Source organism: Salmo salar, chromosome 15 (genome assembly GCF_965601325.2).
Source record: "Salmo salar chromosome 15, fSalSal1, whole genome shotgun sequence".
Taxonomy (NCBI): Eukaryota; Metazoa; Chordata; class Actinopteri; order Salmoniformes; family Salmonidae; genus Salmo; species Salmo salar.
The window spans coordinates 41285146-41303765 of NC_138305.1; the positions used below are offsets into that span (position 1 = coordinate 41285146).

Below are 18620 nucleotides of genomic sequence, written 5' to 3' on the forward strand. Positions count from 1 at the left end.
CAGACTGACAAACACCAGGTAGACACCAATCCTCCCTGTTACCATGGCAACCCTGGCTGGCGGTGAAAAATAGAGCACTAAAGATGGGAAGGGGAAATGTGCAGTTTTCCATTCAGCTGCAAATGACTGGAGTTCACTAGAGGCCAGAGACCAGGGCCTAAAATGAACACCTGCTAAATGCGGGTAGATTTTGACATTGGCAGGTAAAATGTCTATTTCATCAGCCACGTTTGCGGATGGTCAGGGCTACACAGTGCGAGCATTTCACTTGTATTTGTGAATAAAAAATTGTCAAGTATGATCACATTAATTGTCAAATAAATTCTGCCATTTTGTTTCATAGCTGGTAAATTAATCGCTGAAAAAAAGATGACTCCTATATAGCCTATTCCACTTGAAGAGCTGAGTGAAAGATTCATTTTAGAAGCGCTGCACACTGGCATAAAAGTTGATCCAATTTACTTGAAATGAAAGTCTAATGAAGTGAGACTTTGTCCTTGTGTTTCTTGGATACTTACATTGTTTTGTTCACAAGCTAGGTTGTTTTGTTATGTTTTAGTTTCAACTGCTAGGGAAGGGAAGTCAACGCTTCTAAGAGGCAGGTGAAATGTTTTGGTTATAAGACTCAGGTCACCAAAAATGTTATTAAATAATATACCACATTACTTCTTACTAGTAATACATGTATTGTTTTAGGAACATTCCAAAGCATGCTCATACGTTTTGTTGGTGTTTGTTGCTGTAATTTTAGCAGGAAAAAAATATTTGGGTTTGTAAAAAATCTGAGCGGCTGGTAGATTTTTTTAATCTACCTTCGGTGGCTGGCAGGGTTGGGTAGGTTACGTTCTAAATGTAATCCATTACAGTTACTAGTTACCTGTCCAAAATTATAATCAGTAACGTAACTTTTGGACTACCAAAACTCAGTAACATAATCTGAATACATTCAGTTACTTTTAGATTTATTTCCCCTAAAAAGGCATTAGAAGACAAAAATGTATGTTATCAATTGAACACCATCTATTGCAGGATAAATCAATGTTAATGTTTACATAGCTGGCCATATAGATGTTACATTTTACTTTATGGGTTGGTTATGTAGGCTTCTTCTAACCCATCGTTTTCTACTACATATAATAATAAGATTAAATGATATCTTTACATTAATAACCAAAGTCTATCAGAATTACAGAATTCCTGCGGCCTTGTGAATGTTAACCTGTTTAAAGGTCTTACTCTCTTTGGCTATGGAGAGTGTGATCAAAGTCGTCCGGAACGGCTTGTAGTCTCATGCATGCTTCAGTGTTGCTTGCCTCAAAGAGCGCATAGAAGTAATTTAGCTAATCTGGTAGGCTCACTAGGCAGATGGGTTTCCCTTTGTTGTTCGTAATAGTTTGCAATCCCTGCCATATCCGACGAGCGTCGGAGCCGATGTAGTAGGGTTCAATCTTAGTCCTGTATTGACACTTTGCATGTTTGATGGTTCGTCGGAGGGCATAACAGGATTTCTTATAAGCGCCTAGAATTCCCACTCCTTGAAAGCGGCAGCTCTACGCTTTAGCTTGGTGCGGATGTTGCCTGTAATCCAAGGCTTCTGGTTGGGGTATGTACATACGGTCACTGTGGGGACGACATCATCGATGTAGTTATTCATGAAGCCAGTGACTGATGTAGTATACTCCTCAATGCCATCGGATGAATCCCGAAAACAGTTTTGTAGTTTAGCATCTGCGTTATCTGACCACTTCCGTATTGAGCGAGTCAATGGTACATCCTGCTTTAGTTTTTGCTTGTAGGAATCAGGAGGATAGAATTATGGTCAGATTTGCCAAATGGAGGGCAAGGGAGGGCTTTGTACGCGTTTCTGTGTGTGGAGTAAAGGTGGCATAAGAGTTTTTTCCCTCTGGTTGCACATGTGACATGCTGGTAGAAATTAGGTAAAAGGGATTCAAGTTTCCCTTCATTAAAGTCCCTGGCCATTAGGAGCGTCACCTCTGGATGTGCATTTTTTTATTTGCTTATGGCCTTACACAGCTCGCTGAGTGCGGTCTTAGTGCCAGCATCGATTTGTGGTGGTAAATAGACAGCTATGAAAAATATAGATTAAAACTCTCTTGGTAATTAGTGTGGTCTACAGCTTATCGTGAGAAACTCTACCTTAGGCGAGCAAAACCTTGAGACTTCCTTAATATTAGATTTCACACACCAGCTATTATTGACAAATAGACACAGACCCCCACTTATCGGAGGCAGCAATTCTGTTTTGCCGATGCACTGAAAATCCAGCCAACTGTATATTATCCATGTCATCGTTCAGCCATGACTCGGTGAAACACAAGATATTACAGTTTTTAATGTCCAGTTGGTAGGATAGTCTCGAACGAAGCTCATCTAGTTTATTCTCCAATGATTGCACGTTGGCCAAAAGGATGGATGGTAGAGGTGGGTTACCCACTCGCCGCCGAATTCTCACAAGGCACTCGGACCTGCGTCTCCTAAATCGGCGTCTCTTCATGCGAATGACAGGGATTTGGGCCTGGTCCGGTATCAGCAGTAAATCTTTTGCGTCCGACTCGTTAAAGAAAAAATCTTTGTCCAGTTCGAGGTGAGTAATCACTGTTGTAATATCCAGAAGCTCTTTTCAGTCATAACAGACCGTGGCAGAAACATTATGTACAAAATAAGTTATTAACAATGTGAAAAAATACACAAAATAGCACAATTGGTTAAGAGCCCATAAAACGGCAGCCATCTCCTCCATTCCCAAAACTACAATCTGTTATGAACAGAGTGGACTATGTTTTGTAGACTTTACCCTTTGCTAAAGTTTTAAAAAATTGCATTGTTTAGGAGTGCAAAGGCGAATTGAGATATTGCACACACGCACTTCACAGAGTAGGCGTTCCCTAACGGAAATATGCAGATGCATGCTAGAACAGGCCAATAAGATCTCGTTAGCTCGTGCTTGGCTCTGCCCACCTCCTTGCTTGTTCTGCCCACTATGACTTATTTGTTCCCATTGGAAACGACAGTATGTGGTCTATCTTGGTTTAGTTATAAAAGTCTTTGGCGCAGTCATTATGGCTAAAGCTTTTCAGACAGAATACAAATCTACTGCAGCTCTCTTTTCTCAGAGAGATTTGCAACAGTATAAAGGTTACTTTTAAGAGCATCATAAACATGTATTCAACCATATGATTCAGAATATGAACTTACATGATCCTAAAATGGAAATAGTTCATGTTGAATTGTGAGGGCATGACTTTTCTGACAGAAACAGACCCTGGCTTTTCAGGCTGCCATCTACATTTACGTTGCCAGGTAACACAGAACAGCATTCTGCAAATATGCAATGACAAGCAACAGGCACTCCTGAATCATTCAGACACCCTGTAGCCTCAGGGAGAATCATCTTATGATATCCCTGACAGACACTATTAATCTCACACAAATAGGAGTCTGTCAAAGACTTCAATGGTTCATATCATATGTCTGTCTCATCAGCCAGGGAGATGATAAAGCATCAGTTTAGGAAATGACAACTGTGCCTCTCTCTTGCAGAGGCTTAACAATTTCCTATTTCAAATAGTGACTGCAAATCAATTATCTACTCTGAGTATAATAAACATTAGGAACACCTTTTGCCCTCAGAACAGCCTCAATCCGTTGGGGCATGGATTCTACAAGGTGTCGAAAGCCTTCCACAGGGATACTGGCCCATGTTGACACCAATGCTTCCCACAGTTGTGTCAAGTTGTCTGGATGTCCTTTGAGTGTGAGACCATTGTTGATACACACAGGAAACTGAAAAACCCAGCAGTGTTGCAGTTCTTGACACAAACTGGTGCGCCTGGCACCTACTACCATACCCCGTTCAAAGGCACTTATATTTTTTGTCTTTCCCATTCACCCTCTGAATGGCACACATACACAATCCATGTCTCAGTTGTCTCAAGGCTTAAAAATCCTTCTTTAACCTGTTTCCTCCCCTTCATCTACTCTAATTTGAAGTAGATTTAACAAGTGACATCAATAAGGGATCATAGCTTTCACCTGGATTCACCTGGTCAGTCTGTCATGTTAATGTTTTGTATGCTCAGTGTATATCAACTCAACTCATTGTCAACTTGTTACATGCATGCACCTGTTACATGCATTGAGAGTGGTATGGCCGGAAAGAAAACATGAATAATATGGAAATTGCATTGATTGAACACAGCAGAAAAAAGCTATAGCCATGAAATGTCGATGTCTGGTGACGCACTCTGGGAAAACATTTTATGCATATTTCCTGGCGTCCGTCTCACATCTGCAGCTCATTGATTTGTGCCATTTGTGACTGTGGCATGTAATTAATGGCCATCCTGTCATCCAGAGCAGGGCTGGCTGTCTCTCCAGTCTTTAATGACAGCTCTGGCCTGATTACCATTCATCAGGAGTCCCAGGGGCAGAACGCAAGGCAGCAGATGGAGGAGATCGGGCTGGGGTCCTGAGGCTGAGCATCTGAGAAACTGGAGGGCTGAGAAGCCCAAGAGGCTGGGGCTAATGGCCTGGGGGCAGGTGCTGAGTGTCTGAGAAGCTGGAGAAAGGCTGAGAGTCTGGTGCAGGCTGGGGAAAGGCAAGAGCAGGGTCAGGCCAGAATAGACAGTCATGGATGCCCCATCAGCCTTCTGAGCAGGTTTCCTGTTTCCTGGCACACCGTATTGTTAATTCTGTCACAAACCTCTTCGTCAGAAGATATGTTGAAATCGCTGTCGGACAAAGTGGACCAATATGCAGCGGATTGCGTGCTCATCATCATTTATTTTAAATGTGACCACCAGGGAAAAACAATAACCAAAACTCACGACAGGAACAGTGTAGCAGGCTAAACAAAAGCAGTGCTAACATACACCACAAAACCCCAGAACACATAAATAACACACCCCTCTAAGCTATACACAAAAAAAAACCCACCATACAAAACAAACATACCTCTGCCACGCCCTGACCAAATAATACAAATAATCCTCTATACTGGTCAGGATGTGACAGTAACCCCCCCCCCCCCCCAAATGTGCAGACCCCGGATGCACCTTACACAAAACCCAGTAGATACTCCAAAACAAACAGAAAAATCCCCCTAAACTAAAGGGAGGGAAGGGAGGGTGGCTGCCGTCAACGACGGCACCTGTGCTACACCCCCCCTCCCAACCCACCTATATTGGAGGCGGCTCAGGTGCGGGACGTGGACTCCGCTCCACCCTCGGCGTCGCCCACTTAGGTGGCGCCCCTGGCCGCGTCGGAGGACTGGTGGGCGACCCTGACTGCGCCCGGCTGGCGGGCGACCCTGACTGCGCCCGGCTGGCGGGCGATTCCTGCTGCGCCCGGCTGGCGGGTGCCCCTGGCTGCGCCCGGCTGGAGGGCGTCCCTGGCTGCGCCCGGCTGGAGGGCGTCCCTGGATGCGCCCGGCTGGCGGGCGACCCTGGCTGCTCCCGGCTGGCGGGCGACTCTTGCTGCGCTCGCCTGGCTGATGACCCTGGCGGCTCCAGACTGGCGGGCGACCCTGGCGGCTCCAGACTGGCGGGCGGCTCTGGCGGCTCCAGACTGGCGGGCGGCTCTGGCGGCTCCAGACTGGCGGGCGGCTCTGGCGGCTCCAGACTGGCGAGGCTGGGCTTACGCACTAGAAGCCTGATACGTGGGGCTGGTACTGGACGTGCCAGCCTGGAGACACGCACCTCAAGGCTAGTGCGTGTAGCGGGAAACACTGGACCGTAGAGGCGCACTGGCGGTCTCGAGCGCAGGACTGGCATCACCCCTACTGGCTGGATGCCCACTTTCCCCTAGGACATGCGGGGCGCTGGTACTGCGCGTACCGGCCTGAAAAATACCAGGCCTCGCCACAGCACCCATCACCCCAAAGCACGGGACCTGTCCAGTAGGTCTCTGCCCAAAAAGGGTACGGGGAGCTGGCCTGGGGCTCCATCCTTGCCCAGCCAAACTACCCTTGTGCCCCCCCCAAAAAAAAATATTGGGGCTGCCTCTTGGGCTCCCTTACCAGCCGTGTTCCCCGGTCCTCACCAGATTTCTTCCGCTGCTTGGTCCTTTTAAGGTGGGCAGTTCTGTCACAAACCTCTTCGTCAGAAGATATGTTGAAATCGCTGTCGGACAAAGTGGACCAATATGCAGCGGATTGCGTGCTCATCATCATTTAATTTAAATGTGAACACGAGGAAAAAACAATAACCAAAACTCACGACAGGAACAGTGTAGCAGGCTAAACAAAAGCAGTGCTAACATACACCACAAAACCCCAGAACACATAAATAACACACCCCTCTAAGCTATACACAAAAAAAAAACCACCATACAAAACAAACATACCTCTGCCACGCCCTGACCAAATAATACAAATAATCCTCTATACTGGTCAGGACGTGACAAATTCTCAGACGAGTGAGCATGGCATTTGGAGAAAGAGCTTGTTGTACCCTGCTGGGAGAATAACAAGGACTGAGAATGCATTGCATTTTCAGATGCAGTCAATATAAACATACTTGATAAAATACAATTGCAAGGGAAATAATGTAATAATGATGTACAGTGCCTTCAGAAAGTGTTCAGAGCATACAGGTCGCAGTGGTGGGTAGTATATGGGGCTTAGGTGACAAAACGGATGGCACTGTGATTGACTGCATCCAATTTGCTGAGTAGAGTTTTGGAGGCTATTTTGTAAATGACATCGCCGAAGTCGAGGATCGGTAGGAACTTGAGCGTGGCTGAGGTTAGTAAACACAGTATCCAAGGAAGGGCCAGAAGTATACAGAATGGTGTCATCTACATAGAGGTGGATCAGAGAATCACCAGCAGCAAGAGCGACATCATTGATGTATACAGAGAAAAGAGTCGGCCCGAGATTTGAACCCTGTGGCACCCCCATAGAGACTGCCAGAGGTCCGGACAACAGGCCCTCCGATTTGACACACTGAACTCTGTCTGAGAAGTAGTTTGTGAATCAGGTGAAGCAGTCATTTGAGAAACCAAGGCTATTGAGTCTGCCGATAAGAATGTGGTGATTGACAGAGTCGAAAGCCTAGGCCAGGTCGATGAATACGGCTGCACAGTATTGTCTTTTATCGACTACAGCAATATAGCAAGGCTAAATACAGGGAGTACCGGTACAGAGTCAATGTGCGGGGGCACCGGTTAGTCGAGGTAATTGAGGTAATATGTACATGTAGGTAGAGTTATTAAAGTGACTATGCATGGATAATAAACAGAGAGTAGCAGCAGCGTAAAAGAGGGGTCTGGGTAGCCCTTTGATTAGCTGTTCAGGAGCCTTATGGCTTGGGGGTAGAAGCTGTTAAGAAGCCTTTTGGACCTAGACTTGGTGCTCTGGTACCGCTTGCCGTGCAGTAGCAGAGAGAACAGTCTATGACTAGGGTGGCTGGAGTCTTTGACAATTTTTAGGGCCATCCTCTGACGCTGCCTGATATAGAGGTCCTGGATGGCAGGAAGCTTGGCCCCATTGATGTACTGGGCCGTGCGCACTACCCTCTGTAGTGCCTTGCGGTAGGAAGCCGACCAGTTGCCATACCAGGCAGTGATGCAACCAGTCAGGATGCTCTCGATGGTGCAGCTGTAGAAACTTTTGAGGATCTGAGGACCCATGCCAAATCGTTTCAGTCTCCTGAGGGGCAATAGTCTTTGTCGTGCCCTCTTCACGACTGTCTTAGTGTGTTTGGACCATGGATAGTTTGTTGGTGATGTGGACACCAAGGAACTTGAAGCTCTCAACCTGCTCCACTCCAGCCCTGTCGATGAGAATGGGCGCGTGCTCGGTCCTCCTTAGAGACTTACCCAGAAAGACTCACAGCTGTAATCACTGCCAATGGTGATTCTAACAGTATTCAACCCACTGAGTCAATACATATCTAATCAATATATATTCGTTTTTTGTTGTTTTATTTATATTTTTACAAATGTTAGAATTTTTCTTCCACTTTGACAGAGTATTTTGTGTAGATTGTTGACAAAAAATCAATTTAATCCCACTTTATAACACAACAAAATGTTTTGGCATTGTAGCTGTTAACGGCAACTGAATTTGTGGGGGGTATAGCAGCCATTACAGTGCAGCCTACAATAAAATGTCAGACACAGCATGCACTTCCAGAAAAACAAACGGTTGTTTTTCATTTTGGAATAAAGAACTCAAAATTCTAAAACAAAAACAATCTTATGTTCAGCCTGTTCCCTTCCACAGAACATAAACTTTCAGCCCTCGTACAAGTAGCATCACTTGTTTTAATTGACCGTCTCGGCTTTAACCAGGGATTACTGAAAGCAATCATGCTTATTGTAGCACCTGTGTGACCCTACAGAAAGGGCCTGATCCTCTGAACACAGGAAGCAGCAAAGCACCTTACCCAGACTGTCCCCACTCCCTCCCTCTCTCCAGTTCTTCCTCCTTATTTTTTCCCTCGCTCTCTCCCTCAGGCTCCCTGGAGTCACATTGGATCTCTGATCTGGTCTGAAAGGTCTGGCTGGTCACTGTGACCATGGCAACTGCAGCAGTCCACCAATGGCAGGCCCTTGGGACCATTAACAGGAAGTAGAGGTGAGGTGGGAGCTGAAGACTTGGCCCTGTCTCTCCACAGTAACCAAGCCAAGACTCTCTGTAAAGGACGATATTTGTTTGGGCATCCTGGTTGTGTAGGAGAGAGTAAGGTCTGCTACTGGAAGACTTTGTGTACTTATTTATTAGTGACACTTTCTTTACATAATTCCATAAAGTAGAAATCTGAACCTAACGTAACATTAATCTCATTAATTAGATTTATCGTGAGCAAGCGAAATTCGATTGGCCTGTGTTGCCTTTACCATGTATTTATATATCGTCTTTTCCCAAATTATTTTATTATTATACTCCCTGAGAATAACTCTATTAATGTCACCCAGCAGCTACATATTATCAAATCCAAACAACAAACCATTAATGCCAAATAAACTCTTGGGCGGTTACCCAGGGACATAAATATGATGATACAATAATTGTGCAAATAGATCCCCAGGGGCATACAAAACATTTGAGAGGATGTGAGTAACTTAAACCCCTCCACATCTCAGACGACAAATACCCCGGTACGTAGGCTAAGCATCTCAGTGATCATTTGTATCGACAGGAGCCCGCTGCCACCTCCCTTTTACATAGCCATCAATATTCAGGTCCTTTTTATATTGATTGACATATGTGCAATCAAAAGTCATGTGGTGTGAACGATCTGGAAGGGCAACTGGGAGAATAGATACTGTAAGGGTTAGTTCAGGAATGTATGAAGTGTGAACACTGATATACCATTAGTGCCTTGCCACTGTCCTCCAGGACTCCACAGCCTGCTGCTTTTTTACTGAGCTTCAGCATCAGCAACCACTTGATGCATTTCACGTGTCTCTCTATTATGCATGGGAATACTTGGGAACAGATTTCCAAAATGTAAATCACTTGGAGCTGATTTCCTGGTGTTTTTACAGTCTGTTATGTCCAACAATGAAAATTAAAAAATGTATGTTTTTTTTGGCTTAGAAAACTTTGGGGGGGGGGGGGGGGGAATAAAAGCACCTGCGAGCCAAATTTGTCCGTCAGTTGGGGGATGCTGGTCTAAGCTACTATATTTCTCCAGTTTCCAACTGGAAAGATGGGAGAGAAAAAATGTAAAACCATATACTCAGCTAAATTTATATCAACAAGTGCTAGAGGCATGATAGCAAATACACTGCCCCAGTTTTTTATCAAGAGCGTCTTTAAATTAGTGTCATTGCATACAGTACCAGAATTACAGCCATCTTATACTGTATACATCATTCAGTGCAGCAGTTGACAGCTTTCTGAAACCTCTTTATAAAATCTATTTCTTTCTATAGATTATGCGAATCACATAATCCATAGAACATCGCACTAGGCCTGGGCTTCCGGGGCTTCAACCCCGGATGTTTTTGGTCAAACCCAACCTTTTGATTGGCAAATCAAGTCTTGTGAGTTTCCATAAGCACGCATCACTTGCGCTATGCAGTATAAAACAACAAATGGAGTGATGCGGTGCCTGCTGTGATTGGTCAAGATTTCACAATGCAGTGTAACGCTCACATCCCTTGGCCCACCCCTACAGCACCAGTTAGATGTCATCACTCAGCAAAACGCCTGTCACTCAGTATGAGTGTCTATAAGAATCCTAGGGCATGGAAATGAATTACTAAGGTTAAGTAAATACATAAAAGATGATTACCCTATTCCCCTCGTCTGAGTTCATTTCCTATTCCAATGTGACATTAGTGTCCTTGGAAGGTGAAAGGCTCCTTTAGGAGAGTGTAGCCTTGTGCGTCTCAATGAACACTGGACTCATTCCCAAAAAGTTGCTATCATATACTCTTTCTGAAAGAACTACCACTCGTACTGTACATAGTACCCACCTAAAATGACTTCCATTCCAGTTAGCACAGGCCTTGCAACAGTGCTGACATGAAATCACACATCCCCCCACTGACTGCTAGTGCTGTCATGCTGTTTGTCAGAGCCCCATCTCTAACTTGGTAATGTCTTAAGAGCCTGCTTTAGCAGCAACACCTAATTTCCTGTCAATATCTGAAAAATTATTGAAAAAAAGCTACCGGCACTGAAGGCAGCAGACAGTGATAAGGTATGATTGACCCAAATTATACATTAATTTATGGGAGATATGAACACATGCATAACACATCTAAAGGACTTTTCTGACTTATCACAACTGGTAAATCAAATAAACACAGGCACAGTCAGCCCCTAAAGAAAACACTAGCAACATTGCCGTTTTTTCTATGTATAAGAGAATACTATATGAAACACCATCAAAGGACTAGACAAGGGAATCCACAAGAGGTTTGTAACGATGTACGCTGAGAGTCGGGAAATAAGTTCAGGGAGTGAATACATTTAATTAATAAATGAACAAAACAAGAAACAAACAGCACACCGACATGAAACAGCAACAATGACGACTGGGGAAGAAACCATAGGGAGTGACATAAAGGGCAGGTAATCAAGATGGAGTCCAGGTGAGTGTCATTATGCACGTAACACTGGTGACAGGTGTGCGCCCTAATGAGCAGCCTGGTGACCTAGATGCCGGAGAGGGAACACAAGTGACAGGGTTATTATGATAATTCAGTCAAATCCACTTGACAGCTTCTTATTCTGCTTGAGGAGTTCTAGAGCATCCTCAGAACCAGTCAATCAATACTCATTCAAATCCATTCTCATGTTTTTACACATCTCACTATGAGTGGATTGACTCACTCCAATCATGTGGAGATAGTGTTAACACACTAAGCCTCTCCAGTCAGTTTGTGTTTAAAGAACAGTGAGTTGTTGACCCTGTTCTGACCTTAGTGTTTGTGCATCAACATACAGATGTAGAATCTTAATTTGAGACAGTTTGCTACAGCAGGAAAATAATCCTGCATCAAAAGGAAATGTGAAGTATGTGGATTATATTTAATGGACACTTTTGTAGGGGTTGATACATGTTTTCGTAAGGAAATATCAAGTCTGAAACTTCGAAGTGAAATTACAAACTAAAGAAGCCTTTTTAAAACTCAAGCACACTACAAAGTTATCCTGCAACAGGGTGATCAAATTAAGATCATACATCTGTACAGACATCTGGCAGAGGTCCTGAGCTGACAGACTACAGATCCTTTCTACAGAGCTCAGTACAGAATAACACAGATGATCAGACAACAACAATCCAACACAGTACCCTGTAGTCTAAGACATTTTTATTATTATTATTTAATGTGAAAAATACAAGATCAACCACCTCTTTCATGATTAAGTGGGGAGTCACAAGGCGCTGGTCCGTCTCATGTTATTACAAAGGAAGAGCAATAACAGAGCGAGAAGCATACATCAACCCTGATCTTTTATGTACACACTAGGAGATCAATGATTGCAGAGGAAACACTTGTCTTTTTCCAATACACTCCTCAACAAGATCTATGAAAAAGCACTATAAAGCTAAAGTTTATAAAAATGTATGTCTGTGATGTGTAACAGTTCATGTCTGTGTCTGGTTGTGCTCGGTTGTGTTTGGACTGACTGGCTGTTTTAAAGCTTTGGAACAAATCAAATCAAACTTTATTTGTCACATGCGCCGAATACGGTTGATGGTAGACCTTACCGTGAAATGCTTACAAGCCCTTAACCAACAGTGCAGTTCAAGAAGAGTTAAGAAAATATTTACCAAATAAGCTAAAGTAACACAAAATAACAATAACTAAGCTATATACAGGGGGTACCGAGTCAGTGTGCGGGGGTACAGGTTAGTTGAGGTAATACAAACGTGCACACACACAGCACGTGCACATACCCACCCACACACCCACCATCAGCTCTATTCTCTCTAATGGACGAGGGAGTGTGGAAGGGAATTTCATTTACAGGCCTTTTGTGTGGGATTGTATGGTGTATTCGGGTTATACTGGGACATGGGGGAGGAAAGGAGGGGGGATATATGGACAGAAGTGGCCATAGGTCAGTACCTCTAGCATGCAGTGGGTCCTCTCCTGTTGGAAGCGCTGGAGGAAGGGCCCCACCAGGTGGTCCACATAGAGGAGTTGGAACTCTGTCTTTACTATGGGCTTCAGCACCTCAGACAGAACCTGGGGAGGGAGGAGAGAGGAGATGTTAGATGTCTAAGAAAGATAGAGACTGAAGAGGAGAGAATGGACTGCTCTCTCAAAGACATACTGGGAAGGAGGAGAAAAGGATAAAAACATCTCTATAGAAATTCATGAAAGGCTTTGTAAAGCCAAGGACCTGATATTAAGTGACTAAGGCGCTCACTGTGAGAGCTGTGTGCAAATGGGAGAAGACAATGGAGGCACTGAATTTGAATGATAAACTACAGGCTTTTCTGAATGAACAGACAGCGGATAATAAACCAGATGTACAGCAGAACAAAAGCTTCAGAGTGTGTTTGCAGATGACAAGATAGATCCCAGGGGTGGGTGGGTGTGTGTGTACACACAGAGTTTTTCCAGAGCGAGAGCCATGTGTGTTCTGTGTTTCAGAAGCGTCAGTGTGAGGCGTACACACTCGGCTGCCTGTGCCACTAGGGGTGTCTCATCACCGGGCTCTGCCGTCAGAATGCTGCGTCGCCCGCTGAGATCTCCCATGTCTCATGTTCCGCCCTCCCACATATCACGGCCCACACTGATGGCATTTCCATCTGCTTCACAGTAATGTAATCTCAGCAGGCCATAGCTCTGCTGTCATTTCACATGACAGTCCGTCGGAGCAGGAAAGGCACTTGCTGACACTTTAGCTGACTTTTGAGTCCAGCAAGGCCTGAACACACCGTTATGGGGGAGATATTCCCAGGCTAGTTGAGAGGCCCTGCTGAGCTAAGCCTAAACTGGGCCTGGGAGGCAGCAGGACTTTAACATCTATGTCCAGATAAAACAAGGTAGGAGTGGAGCAAACAGAGGTTTAACTAAACTCCAGCTGATAGGAGTCAGCAGCTTGGGCTGGCAGAGGCCTGGGCTGAGGGAGGAGGCAGGACTGTGGGGGTGGAGGGAGGAGGAGTGAGAGAGAAAGAGGAGGGTAGAGGTGTCCCAATTATCTCTCTTTCTTCCCAAAATGTGTAGGTGTTCACTTCCCTTCTCTCATTTGAAAGGAAATGACTGGTATAAGAAATATTATGGAAACTGCCACTAGCCCATGCCTGCACCAATCCAATGCTTTTAGATTTGTGGGAAGTAATGAGTGTACAATTTAGGAGAACAGAGATATACAGTGAGGGAAAAAAGTATTTGATCCCTGCTGATTTTGTACGTTTGCCCACAGACAAAGAAATGGTCAGTCTATAATTTTAATGGTAGGTTTATTTGAACAGTGAGAGACAGAAAAATAAAACATCCAGAAAAACGCATGTCAAAAATGTTATACATTTATTTCCATTTTAATGAGGGAAATAAGTATTTGACCCCTCTGCAAAACATGACTTAGTACTTGGTGGCAAAACCCTTGTTGGCAATCACAGAGGTCAGACGTTTCTTGTAGTTGGCCACCAGGTTTGCACACATCTCAGGAGGGATTTTGTCCCACTCCTCTTTGCAGATGTTCTCCAAGTCATTAAGGTTTCGAGGCTGACGTTTGGCAACTCGAACCTTCAGCTCCCTAGCTCCCTCCACAGATTTTCTATGGGATTAAGGTCTGGAGACTGGCTAGGCCACTCCAGGACCTTAATGTGCTTCTTCTTGAGCCACTCCTTTGTTGCCTTGGCCGTGTGTTTTGGGTCATTGTCATGCTGGAATACCCATCCACGACCCATTTTCAATGCCCTGGCTGAGGGAAGGAGGTTCGTCCCTTTGATGCGGTGAAGTTGTCCTGTCCCCTTAGCAGAAAAACACCCCCAAAGCATAATGTTTCCACCTCCATGTTTGACGGTGGGGATGGTGTTCTTCGGTGTCATAGGCAGCATTCCTCCTCCTCCAAACACGGCGAGTTGACTTGATGCCAAAGAGCTCCATTTTGGTCTCATCTGACCACAACACTTTCACCAGTTGTCCTCTGAATCATTCAGATGTTCATTGGCAAACTTCAGACGGGAATGTATATGTGCTTTCTTGAGCAGGGGGACCTTGCGGGCGCTGCAGGATTTCAGTCCTTCACGGCGTAGTGTGTTAGCAATTGTTTTCTTGGTGACTATGGTCCCAGCTGCCTTGAGATCATTGACAAGATCCTCCCGTGTAGTTCTGGGCTGATTCCTCACCGTTCTCATGATCATTGCAACTCCACGAGGTGAGATCTTGCATGGAGCCCCAGGCCGAGGGAGATTGACAGTTATTTTGTGTTTCTTCCATTTGCGAATAATCGCACCAACTGTTGTCACCTTCTCACCAAGCTGCTTGGCGATGGTCTTGTAGCCCATTCCAGCCTTGTGTAGGTCTACAATCTTGTCCCTGACATCCTTGGAGAGCTCTTTGGTCTTGGCCATGGTGGAGAGTTTGGAATCTGATTGATTGCTTCTGTGGACAGGTGTCTTTTAAACAGGTAACAAGCTGAGATTAGGAGCACTCCCTTTAAGAGTGTGCACCTAATCTCAGCTCGTTACCTGTATAAAAGACACCTGGGAGCTAGAAATCTTTCTGATTGAGAGGGGGTCAAATACTTATTTCCCTCATTAAAATGCAAATCAATTTATAACATTTTTGACATGCGTTTTTCTGGATTTTTTAGTTGTTATTCTGTCTCTCACTGTTCAAATAAACCTACCATTAAAATTATAGACTGATCATTTCTTTGTCAGTGGGCAAACGTACAAAATCAGCAGAGGATCAAATACTTTTTTCCCTCACTGTAATTGGGACGTACCCCATGACTGGAGGACAGTTAATCCAGGCTGCTGGTGGGCCTGACTTGGTGAGGAGAGTTAGAAACAGAGCTAGTGGGGAGAGACAGGACCAGGCTGGAGAGGCAGAGGACAGTTGATCCAGCCTGGGCTGAGAGTCCAGAGAGCTGCTGGTACCAGGACTAGAGAGGTAGAAACCAGCTAATCAGGGGGCTACTGGTACCAGGACTAGAGGGGTAGAAAACAGCTAATCAGGGTGCAGCTGGTACCAAGACTAGAGGGGTGGAAAACAGCTAATCAGGGTTCAGCTGGTACCAAGACTAGAGGGGTGGAAAACAGCTAATCAGGGTGCAGCTGGTACCAGGACTAGAGGGGTGGAAAACAGCTAATCAGGGTGCAGCTGGTACCAGGACTAGAGGGGTGGAAAACAGCTAATCAGGGGGCAGCTGGTACCAGGACTAGAGGGGTGGAATACAGCTAATCAGGGGGCAGCTGGTACCAGGACTAGAGGGGTGGAAAACAGCTAATCTGGGGCTACTGGTGGGTCTTACTTGGGTATGAGGGAGAGCTGTCCGATGCTGGAGTGGTGCCAGATGGTGTGGGCCAGGGCCAGCACGTAGCTGCAATACATCTAAGAGTAGGACTGGCGGCAGGCGGTCCAGAAGTGCGAAGGGGTACCCCACCCACTCAGTCTCTGATGTGAGGCACGGGTTGCCCAGCACACTCATAATACGGTCCTGCAGGACCACCCAGTAAGGCTCCTAGAGATGAAAACATACAACGTTAAGCTCGCTTCTTTTCAGACTTTAGAGAAGCTTCCAGACAGGAGTCTGGAGGATGGATGAAGTTATGTTTATTTGGGTAAAGCCATCACTCTTGTCTTACAGCCCAGAATTTCACAGTGAGCAGTAAAAGACCACAATTTATGGACCTTGTCTTTCATGGATAGTTGAAACTTAATCATGCGAATGGGGAAAAACAAGTTTGCTGTATGCCATGAACTACATTCCTGATCTGTAACAAAGCGTGCGTGTGTGTGTGTGTGCGTGTGCACGTGTAGAGAGGAATCTTACAGGCAAGGAAGTGATCACCAGCGTTCATCCAGGCACTTATGTTCCCCCAAGACAACAGTGGTTGGCTGTTAGAGGGCACATGACATCAGGAGGCCAATCCACACACAACATAAGCATCCACACACAACACAGATACAGACACTGTCATCTAGAGGGGCACACACTGCAGAAAACTAACACACTGCAGTGATTCAGCACCACTTCAAGATGACTCATCATCCATTCCTCACACAAGGCTTCTGCATAATAATGGAGACTTTTATTTAACCTTTCTTTAACTAGACAAGTCAATTAATTACAAATTCTTAATAACAATGACAGCCTACCCTGGCCAAACCCAGACGACGCTGGGCCAATTGTGCACCGCCCTATGGAACTCCCAATCACGGCCGGATGTGACGCAGCCTGGATTCGAACCAGGTACTGCACTGAGATGCAGTGTCTTAGACCACTGCACCACTCGGGAGCACATGCATCAAGAGGACAGTGCAGTCAGAATATATGTTTTTTTTATATAGTCTAGAGCCCGTTCTCAGACTTCTCCCCCTCTCAATGGCTGGTTAGCAGCCCCTGTTCGACCTACGAGCCTTGACCCCATGCTGACCTCTTGAGGACGACGCTGAGCAGAGCGTTGCCAATGTCCTTGCCGGCCACTGCCAGGGCCATCAGCTCTACACAGGTGACATGCAGGGCGTGGGAGGCCGGGTTGGGGAACTCATTGAACCTCCAGTCACAGTTCGGGAATGGCCCGACAGTCAGGGAGATTTGAAAATTCCAAAAACAATGACTTTAGCAGTATATATTTTGTTATGTTTGAGCAAAATAACAGTATTAGTCATGGGAAAATGCATAGAATTGCAGGAAATTTCTCTCAGCTCCATGGAAAAATGTGTAGAATTGTGGAAAATACATGCTATACCAGGCTGTGTACACAATCAAAGCTACAGACCACAACCATTCCCCCTCCCCCTCCCTCACGTGAAACTTGTAGAGTCCTCCCAGGTGGTCCAGTAGCGTCTCCGGGCAGCAGCTGCAGGAAGTGGTGGATGACAATGTTGAAGACGAGCAGGATAAGGAGGCACACGTTACCGAAGTAGATGGGCAGGTAGTGGGACTGATGCTACATGGGCGGATTTACATGCTCCGCCTGACCCTCAAAGTACATGAAACGTCAAACGCTGTAACTGTCTCATCTTTAAGCTTTATTAAAAAAGCATGTTTGATAACAGCAAAACAGTAAGTGGTCAAAGCAATAGTCACCACAGCAGAACAGAACGAGAGACAACCCATTTCCACTGCTCAGTTAAAGAACACAGTTGAGCCAATGTAAATATCAAATTTAAACAGGACCAAACGTCAACAGGGAATGGAGCAGGCTGAACAATAGCGGCCTCTCGTTGACATTCACGTTCTTATCGCCTTGAGCCACTGTGTGCCTAGTGGTTCTTTCAAACCGTCTTTCTGGCAACGCTGCTCTTTTCATGCTAGCAGACAGCAGAGTCGGAGCCAGTATGGTACCATGTGGTAGGTCATGTGGGCTTGAGGAGCTGGATGATAAAGTAGCACCTGGGCCTCGTTACCCTCGTGACTCCTCATGGCCTGGACAGGAGGGGGGAGGAGAGGGAGAGATGGGGAGAGATGAGTGAGGAATGGGAAAGAGAGGGAGGTTAATAGGGAATTAAACATGTGTTTGATAGCTGCTGAACCGGCACAGATTAATATTGAACAAAGAAATATGAATGTATGTTATCACAATGTAATTGAAGCTTCCAAAGACTTAAATAGAGTTCAAACATATGACTGGACCATAGTTCTAAATCTGTTTGTCTCATTCTTAGGGATGGATCGAAATTTACAGAATGGTTACCTGGAGGAAAATTTCAGAGCCGGGGAGGGTTTAGTCTTTTTTAAATCTAGTCCAACGGAGGGTCATGTAATTCGTAATTAATGAAATTTCAGAATTTAGAATTAGTTGCTTATTAGGCTACAGTATACACTGAGGATACTAAACATTAAGAACACCTGCTCTTTCCATGACAGTGTTTATCTGGTCAGTCTATGCTCCCTTATTGATGTCACTTGTTAAATCCGTTTCAATCAGTGCAGATGAAGGGGAGGAGACAGGTTAAGACCAGGCACCACAGGCTAATAGGGATTTTTTTTCTTATTTAGTCTAGTC

At 45.2% G+C, this 18620-nt stretch overlaps 1 pseudogene; it reads right to left on the reverse strand.

The window, feature by feature from the left end:
• Positions 1-4542: 4542 nt before the first annotated feature.
• LOC106571518 (mediator of RNA polymerase II transcription subunit 23-like) overlaps positions 4543-18620 on the reverse strand; it is a 42523-nt pseudogene continuing 28445 nt past the window's right edge.